Below are 9,939 nucleotides of genomic sequence, written 5' to 3'. Positions count from 1 at the left end.
GCGGCGTAGCTCAGTCGGCTGAGGCGCTTGCCTGCCGGACGGGGCTGCAGTCGGGCGTGAGTCCTATTCCCGCTTGGGTTGATTACCTGGTTGGGTTTTTTTGCGAGGTTTATCCCAATCGTGAGGCAAATGTCAGGTAATCTATGACGAATTCTCTGCACCATCTCGCAATCACCAATCCAGTCCACGTTAAATAACATAGTATTTGATACAGAGTCATTAAATAAGCATGTAAAAAAAAAAGATCTTCCTGAGCAGCCCTACGTCTTGCTCAATATTGTTAAGTGTAATAAATGACTCCACCCAATATCCGTAGTAGTATATCATCATCTTCATCATCATCGTCATCATCATCATCATCATCATCATTATTTTATCCATGGATTAGAGCGGTTGGTCAGTTCACTCTTCAGGAATTTGAAGCATAGATTGATTTTTCCAACTCATCTTGGAGCGTCTTCAGGATCATCTGTCTCCTATTGGTTTGTGATAATATTATCTTTATGTTTACATACATACAGTCAGCCTTGATAGCGTAGTCGGTATAGCGCTGGCGTCCTGCGCTCGAGATTGCGGTTTCAATCCCGGCCGAGGTCGATGGCATTTACATTTAAGTGTGTTTAAATGCGACAGGCTCATGTCAGTAGATTTACTGGCATATAGAAGAAATCCTGCGGGACAAAATTCCGGAACATCGTCGACGCTGTTATAACCTCTGCAGATGCGAGCGTCGTTAAATAAACCATAATTTATTTATTTACATACATACACACATACATGCATACATACATACATACATACATACATACATACATACATACATACATACATACATACTGCCACATTGACTTGTTGATTTTTATATATAAGATATAGAGAGTCATGATTAACATGAAATTGCCGAGTGAAAATGTAGTGTGATCTATAATTAACCATGTAGAGCATCAAGAATGTCATGATTTACCTCACTTGATATATGTAGAGAAAGAACAATGTTGCTATACATCTGAAGTCTAATTAGTGTAATAGCTAGTCGGCGATGTATGCAATGCAGGGGGAAAGGAACTGGCCACCCTACCCCATTATCCCCTGGTATTGCTGCCTCATAAGAGATACCTTATTGGTATCACTTGTGAGGTTCAGACCTGTCTTCGGACAGTTGACTAAACAACAACAACAACAAATTCGTGATTTGTTGATGTTTAACATTTTGTTGCATATAATTGGACTGTATCAAATGTATACATGGAATAGTCTACAGAATTAGGTCAGCAGTAGAAAATCTTATAAAATTGTACGTCACTTTTTCGTCTCTGTCTTTAACGGCTAAGGTTAATTTAATATTTAAAGACGATCCATGCTGACGTATTTAATTAACGTGCTGACTAAATATTTTTACTACAGTATATTTGATATTTGATATATACACATTTGATGTCAACATTTACATCCATGTAATGTGGACCTCACAATACTACAGTATATAGTGTTGTCATTCATTGTCGTGTAGATTTGAGAAAAATGGGATCCGTAAGAATGCTACTATTAATCATTTCACGAACAGTGTAGTAATTATATTAATTTGCAAGACGTATATTGTAAAATTATTTGTAATTTAATGACACTAATTTTCTCGCTTAATTTCGAATTCAGTTAAGTTACTGTACGCTATAGACATAACTCCGTCAGTAACCAAACGTCTTGTTACAGGCATTTGATTTCCAATAGATCTTATTAAATTTATCATACACAATGTCTTCTGGAAATATTTAGGTGACATTTTCATTCCGCCAGCCCTTTACTATCATCTTATCACCTCATCGACTTCGATTTCCCACTGTACGGGACTTTGAATATAGAACTACCAACCTACTTCAACTGCGTTATCATGATCAACCATCAAAACTGAGTTACGGCAACTCCATAACGGACATATAGGAATACTTACGTTTGTATGTACACTGACTTTCCCAATAGAATCAGGCTTTTGATTAAGACTCGGCATCAGAGGAAACCGCCGGGAATTCTTTATTATGAGTGTGTACCTTTTCTGAGGAAATGTTTGAGATTGAGGTGCGAGTTCTTAAACAGTGTTCTCACCTGCCAAGTTATTCTTGAACTTAGCTCGTACACTCTTGCCACATAAGTTCGTAGAAAAGATCTTTCCCACTTTTATTTCTCAGCGAATAAATCTTATCCTTCGCTGTGTTTCGTGCTAGCAACAGACTCAATGAATCCGGGCATAATTTTCTGCTGTGGAGAGCCGATTTACCTCAATTTCTTAAGGGCAGGGCGTTTCCCTTATGTTTTTCCTGGTTGTCTGGATTTCTATGTAAATGTCTAATATTAATTCACAATTCTCACAACCGCGAAAATAGAATGAAACTAAAATTCCATCTGTTGAATGCAAATTGTGGTCGTAATGGGAATGCTTATTCCGATGGTGATAATGGCAGTTGTGGTGATGGTCAAGTTGATAACGATAATAACGGAAACGAAAAGTAATTCCTTATACATCACACTTTCCTAAAACAGGTAGTTTATTACTTGACCATTATTTCAAGTTGACACTAATATTAAAAAAATATATATATATATATACATATATGGTTTATTTAACGACGCTAGCAACTGCCGAGCTTATATCAGCGTGGCTGATGTGCCGGAATTTTGTCCCGCATGTGTTCTTTTAAATAATCCGTGGCGCTACAGCCCGTGAAGGGCCTAGACCGACCAGCCGGCTGCTGGCCTCACGCCCATATGCCGAAGCAAAGGTGGACTATCATCTAACCATAATGGAGGTATCGTGTGGTTAGCACGATGATCCCCAACAGCCGTTATAGCTGGCATTCGCAACTGGATTTCGCTACCTATCGTAGCTCCCCAAGTGCATCACGATGCTGGGTGGGCACCGGTCCCATACACTAACCGAAATTTCATGAGAAAATTTCTTCCCCCATGAGGACTCGAACCAGCGCGCATTCCGTAATGCGGGTCCTAGGCAAGATGCCTTAGACCACGACGCCACGGTGCGGGACAGGTGTTCTTTTACATGGTAGTAAATGTACTGACATGAGCCTGTCACATTGAAGCACACTTAAATGTCATCGACCTGTGTCGGGATAGAACCCGCAACCTTGGGCACAAAAGGCTAGAACTCTACCGACTGCGCGCCATTCAGGTCGGCATTGATATTCAGAAGCGATAAATTTATACGGGTAATAGGCCTCTCACAGTAAAGGAAAAATGATGGATGAATGAAAAACAAAACATTCCACTTATCTTGCTACTCTTTTATTCAGAACTTTTGTGTTTTTACGTGATTAGTTTTAATAATCGGTGGTGCCACAGCCCTTGAAGGGCCTAGACCGACCAGCCGGCTGCTGGCCTCACGTTTACATTCCGAAGCAGAGGTGTACGATCATCCAACCAGAATGGAGGTACCGTGTGGTTAGCACGATGATTCCCCCAGCCGTTATAGCTGGCTTTCGCAACCAGGACGTGATTAGTTTTAGGTGTCTTTATTTTGGAAACTGTACTACTGTTAGGTCCCACACCGTAGCTGCATGGTCTAAGTCGCCATGGCTTAGGGCCTGTACTACGACTCTCGGATAAAGTTCTAGTTTAAACTTATCCGGCAGATGGCATATTTATCCGGAAGTTGGGTTGTAATTGCGTACTACGACTTTTGGTTATGTGCAATCTGGAGGCTAAACTTCCAGATTAGCAATCCGGAAAGCAGAGTGACAGATAGGCGTTATCCGGAGGTTGGAACTCGGTATTGAAATCAAGATGGCTGCACGTCGTACAGCTGGTGATTTGAAGGATCGATTTAATTTTGATACTGATTCTGATGATGAGTTCTGGAGCAGATGCTTCGTTATATCAGAACAGCAAAACGAATTAAGCTCCGTCCAAATAATTTTGAAGAGTGGAATGACGAGAAAGTTTTGAGACGATTTCAAATAACGAAACCTACTACATGTAATCAATGATCAACTGAAACAAGACACAGATCGTAAGTACACAGTTAATAATAAGCTACACTATTTCGGTAGGTATTACATCAATATTTTGTATATAATAGCACTATAATAATTATTTTGAAGTACACTAACCTGTAATAGGCGTACAGTAGAAGTGAGGTTAGAATGTTGCTTCATGCAGGTGTTCTCTTGTCCCTACAAGGTATTAAGGTGATTGATATAATAATATAGGGCAACCTACAATAAGTTTCAAAATACTTTTATATAAAAAAAATAATAATAACCGTATATAATATATCAAAATCCTTTATATGGTAAACTGTAATTTCTTCACAATTGCGTTACCACTTTAAGATACAAATCTATTCACATATTTGGCTTCTAGTCAAGTCATATGTACCGTAAACGAAAGAAAAATTGAGAGCCGACACCAATTTCCCAAATAAAGGTGGAAAGTTGCTGTGAAAGTGGAGTGCGGTGGAGAGGTACGGGTAGGCGGGATCGCTCTATCAAGATAGAAGGGGTAGGCGGCAGGGAAGGGCAGCACATTCATTTCATTACTGTGTTTCCTTACTAATTAAAGGGAAAAGACAAGTTTTCGTAAGATCGAGTTAGTGACAGGTTAGGTTAGTATGATTTGCATATATTTACAATTGTCTAAAAAAAAAAAAAAGTCAAAACTACATCCAAACCTCTTTCTTCCAGGCTATCCTGTAGGGAGTCCTTGCCATCTTTTGGTAACGCTATTGTAAAGATTTACCGGTAAAGGTGTAACCAAATCTCATTGTTTGTACATTTTTTCCAGAAATAATGCCTTACCTCTAATGGACCAATTACTACTGGTATTGAGATTCTATGCCACTGGGAGAACATTGACAACAGTAGGAGATTTTTGTGGGGTCCACGAAGTTACAGCAGGAACTGTTGTCAATCGAGCTAGTGCTGCACTTGCTGCTTGGTTTAATGCTTCATTGGGAGTAGTTTTATTTTCTCCAGTAATTAAGTGCAAGGCTTGTTGTTTTTTCCGAGGGATTCTGTCTCTCTTTTTGATGCTGTTACGAATACTTCTGAATAGTATTTTGATACAGGTTTTATGTACATATTATAGGTCTTGATTAAAGTTTTCCTAGAACTGTTTCATTTTGTGTCTGCTAGTTGTTTAGTCAACTCTCCGAAGATAGATTGGAATACCAATAAGGCATTACTCATGAGACAACTGTCAGGAGATAATGTGGTAGGGTGGCAAGTTCCCTCCTCCTTCCTTGCATATATCGCTCACCAGTAGGAGTAGGCCTAACATATTTCACTAATCAGACTTAAGATATGCTTGCCATATATTATTATTTAACAAACTGTAACAGTTTATTGAATTTTAGACATGACAGTTTTTCTTCATTTCCTGAAAGTTTTGGAATTGGCATTTATGTTTTGCAAGGGAGCTGTTTCATTCACGCTAGGCCTAATGATTCCTGTATGCAAACATATTCATATCGTTACTTTTTAAATATATTTTATTGCTTGGATCCCTCACAGTGATCTCTTAACAGGCTAATGCACTGTATCTGCAATTCAAATTTATTTTACATAAGCAAAATATGGTAAAACAACATTTTTCAAGAGGCACATTAATTAAAGCGGCGGCTGGAACAACGTTATAAGTTACATTTGGTAAAATTTACAGGAGCTGCAAAAATGTGTATGCGTACAACTTTGTTCTTATGAGGGTAACAAACTTTTGAGTGGACAAATTTCACGTACTGCATTGATGGACAGTTGCAAGCCAAGGAGTATAGCAAGGTAACATGACATAGCCCTACAACATTATTACACGGAAACATACCGAATGAAAATTTTGTAACTTACAATGTTGTTCCAGCTGACGCTTCAATTGTATTCAGGTACTCTGTGAATGTGTACTTAAAAAATGAGAGATGGACTACAGCTGCAATTAAATTTAAAATTTATTTATTTATTTTGTGTAAACAAAATACGACATTTTTCAGGAGACACAATAAGCATAATCATTTATTACATCCACTGTCTCATTATATATGCTGTGGTACATGTCATATTTACAAATTAATAATATGCAGGCTAATACATAAGAGTACATAGTAACTGTAATTAAACACAACACAAATACATATGCAAATACACAAAACTTGGAAAACTGTGGCAGAGCCAACTTCAGCTATAAGCCCCATTTGTTAGAGATCTGCACGGGCCATAATTCTTAGGCCCGGCCCATCTCGGCCTGATCTGAACCAAGACCCGAACCCAACCAGAAACCTTAGATTAGCTTATAATTATCACCTGACTCGAACCTAATCCTGAAGACTAGCAGATAAAGCAGAGACCATAGGGATCAAGAACAGCTGCAAGAGATTATCACTCCATTAGAAGGATGAGAAGAAGTAATCTCCCAGTCATCCAGGTCAAACAAATCTGGTCAACAAAATTAAACATATATTTTGTTAAAACATAAAGAATGGGTGATTATTGTAGCATTTACTTTCTGCCACTAATTGAAGATGTCCTTGTAGATGGACCACCCATTAAAGAGGAAAAAGTAATGTAAAAACTCCAAATGTTACTTTTGATATTCCAAACCCCATCTCTTTCCAAACATGAGGACATGACTTACTTTTATTTCAAATCATTCTTTGTTATAATGTTAGCATCCAACTTTCAACTAATGTATTTTTTAAAGAAATCACTGTAATAGTACTGAAGTTCATGCATTTCTAACATCTCAAGTATAATTAAGTCAACATTAAACTTACAGTTCACAGATGGAGAAAGATTTTTCAATGTGGCTAATGCATTCCTCAGAGGCTTGCTTGCTTTTTTTTTTTTTTTTTTTTTTTTTTTTTTTTTTTTTTTTTTTTTTTTAAGCATCCTTGGGGTGTAACTCGATCAGCTATTATCCCATTATCAGCTGAAATATTTAAGAGAGGGATATATGCTTATATTCAGACCTTTCTGGGTTTATTCTACACTACCTACACTGAATAAACCAGTAATTTCACTTAAAACTTACTTTCATTACACAGTGTAGACACCCGTACAGTGGAAGACCTTCATCTGCTGCACCAGCTAACTCTGTAATATTTTAAGAGTAGAATTAATTCTTAAGATATTAAATTGTGGAGAAAGATGATGATTTATCATAAATGTGTGGACACTTCAAAGTCAGCAGCTGTAACAGTATTGTATTTTCTAACGTGCTATTAATCCAAACTCATTTTTAACAATAAGAAAGTAAAGCTGCAATAAAAAAGAGAGAGAAAAAACCAAGCAAACAGTTCTATTGTAAATAGAGTGTAGTCAGTTTGTTTTATCTCATGAAAAGATATTTTTCAGTTTTTCTGTACACAAGAAATCATTCACAAGTTTCAAAGTGAGAATCCTCACAGTAAAATTGAAATATAACTTAACATAATGTGGCCTAATCTGATTACAAACCCATTACAGAGAAATCTCAAAATAAATTCTTCAGTTTAGTGTACTTTCTATTTTTAGGCCTACATTTATAAATTTCAAATTCCCACTCAAATCCCACATAATATTATAATACAATGATGTTTACTTTTTATGACATCCATTTCTTGTGACCATTTCATCATTATGTACAATATATATTTTAACATTTTTTTTTTTTTTTTTTTTTTTTGCCTCTAATTTATCTACTGCTTGCTGCAGATTTCATATAGTATGTGTGTTAGTTTTATTTTCAACATGTTGGCTGAAAATATGTTTACATGTTACAGCTATTTCAGATTGGAAAAGTAAGCATCACACGTAGAATGTGAAAGAACGTTTTGTAGTATAAATCAAATTACCTGGAGATATTGTTGGGATGTCCAGTTTCACTTCAAAAACTAAAGAATTGCACTGTGAACCTGAATGGTACTGTAAATAAAAAAGAAATAATAGTATTATAATGTAATACCGACATTAAATTAAATTTGTATAACAATTTTCAAGAATCTAATATTTTTTTTTATCTCTAAAGCTCATCATCTCCTTCTTCTGACTCTTAATTCCTTACACACTAACCTCATTCGTGTTATTAGCTGCACTGGTATCAGTGGAACTTGGTTTAGTTACTACTTCGGCTGTAACAAAAGTAAGTAAATAAATAAATGAGTGAATGAATAAATAAATAAATAAATAAAAAGAATTCAAACTTATGTTATACAATTTCCTCTGCTTATTACTTAATAATTGTATAACTTAACATATAAATGAACTTATGCATTGAATATGAATCAAAATCACTGAGAAATCACTCACTTGATAGGAGAATTAAATCACTTACCTTGGCTAAGTTTGGATTTGGTTTTGCTTCAGTTGGAGGGGCTCCAATTGTTTGTAGCCTGCATTGTCTCTCTGCAGCAGCAATTTTATTTGTGTTCTTTTCCAAGAATTCAAATTTGCTTCTCAGCTGTTTTCAGGTCCTTGTATTTGTGCTGATGTTACTATATTCTCCCCATGCTTCATTCCATATTACTAAAAAGGAAGTAAAACTAGGTTAATTCCATATGCAACCTACAACATTAGGAAATATACTGTATTTCTCTTTTTCCCTTATCTAAGTTTCTATACCTAAATAAGCATAAGCTTTTAATGGATGATTGTCAGTACAATATCAAATATATGACTATACTGTACATAGAAACTTTGGAAAAAAACTTAATATCTGCTGTTTCTGTGTTATTTTACGAGGTGTCGAATGTGCATTACAAACAGATAGGCCTGTTGCATTTTAGTGGAAACGTCTCTCCACCTCATGCTCTTCTTTTAAAAAATAATGTTAGGCCCTATCTGTGATCGAATGGTATTATGGCCCTAATACAAAATATCCGCTCATTTATTAACAGTAAAATACGTAGGCCTAACATACTGAAATATTGGTAATTTGCTAGGAACAGTGTACCTTGCTGTACTAATGTTGGTTAGAAATCCCAGGCCAAAGACATCATTCATTATTATCAGTATCAGTGAACTTTTCTTTTTTAAACGAGTTATTGTGCCTTCGACCCATGATTTGAAGCCGTGAAGTACACTATTTCTAAAAAATTACCGAAATAGGTCCTATTCACTAATGTAGGCTATACAACAAACTGAAAGCACACTTAATATTAATTACAATACAAAAATAATTGCCACCTACACTTCTTGTGCAGTTACACATGAATAAAACAATGATTATGGAGAAAAATGCACTTTTACTGGAACCCGCACCCGTCCTCTTTAGGCCTACTAATTAAAACCAAAATACTATCATATGGTAGGAATTATTACTATTCGAAAAGAAACATAACCTTTAAAATCTTACCTTTTGCTTCCATGTAAAGTTTCTTCATACAGTATGTGTAATTTTCTGTTCTTCACTCTGTTATTTTTTGGCTGGAGCTTCAGTATTATAATAAATAATAACAATAATGCTTATAATAAAACCCCATAATAAATAGTACCATATAAACACGGAACATAAACATGAAATACGCGGGGAAAGGTATACCAACGCAATAAATTTCACTACATTTTCAGTAACTTCATTGCCAACGTAATAAAAATGTTACTATATCTTCCGGATAACAATCCTGCAGTTAAAATCCGCTGGTAGTACAGAACAAAATATTTAACTTCCAGATTGCTAAACTGGAGTATACGAATCTGGAGCTGTAACAGGCGATCGTAGTACAGGCCCTTAGACTAGAATTACAAAATGAGCGCTGACTCGAGTTTTCATGAGGACCATTATATGGCGGTATAGCATAGTTGCGCCACGCGGTCAATTCGGAGGCCTAGGCATGGCATAGTTGCGCCCCGAAGAAATCAGCAGAATGGAAAAGGCATAGTTGCGCCCTGAAGAAATCAGGTAGCAGAATGGAAATGGCATAGTTGCGCCCCGATGGGCATAGTACACACGAAAGTGATTACCATA

The 9,939-nt window shown here is 36.4% G+C and overlaps 3 long non-coding RNA genes across 4 annotated transcripts; 1 reads left to right on the top strand and 2 right to left on the bottom strand.

The window, feature by feature from the left end:
• Positions 1 to 3,591: 3,591 nt before the first annotated feature.
• LOC138706056 (uncharacterized) lies at positions 3,592 to 7,965 on the top strand. The gene is made up of 2 exons (XR_011333891.1): positions 3,592 to 4,018; positions 4,792 to 7,965. It is a non-coding gene; the product is annotated as an uncharacterized lncRNA (long non-coding RNA).
• LOC138706055 (uncharacterized) lies at positions 5,930 to 6,971 on the bottom strand. The gene is made up of 2 exons (XR_011333890.1): positions 6,770 to 6,971; positions 5,930 to 6,431 (listed from the first exon to the last, which is right to left on the bottom strand). It is a non-coding gene; the product is annotated as an uncharacterized lncRNA (long non-coding RNA).
• On the bottom strand, positions 7,032 to 9,703 carry LOC138706054 (uncharacterized). 2 transcript variants are annotated; one of them, XR_011333888.1, is made up of 5 exons: positions 9,328 to 9,703; positions 8,308 to 8,498; positions 8,046 to 8,104; positions 7,829 to 7,898; positions 7,032 to 7,088 (listed from the first exon to the last, which is right to left on the bottom strand). It is a non-coding gene; the product is annotated as an uncharacterized lncRNA (long non-coding RNA). The 2 variants fall into 2 exon arrangements; XR_011333889.1 differs by lacking the exon at positions 8,046 to 8,104 and having other exon boundaries at positions 7,042 to 7,088.
• Between the last annotated feature and the right edge of the window lie 236 nt (positions 9,704 to 9,939).

This window comes from Periplaneta americana, chromosome 9 (assembly GCF_040183065.1).
Source record: "Periplaneta americana isolate PAMFEO1 chromosome 9, P.americana_PAMFEO1_priV1, whole genome shotgun sequence".
Taxonomy (NCBI): domain Eukaryota; kingdom Metazoa; phylum Arthropoda; class Insecta; order Blattodea; family Blattidae; genus Periplaneta; species Periplaneta americana.
This window is presented reverse-complemented; position numbering and strand designations above follow the sequence as displayed.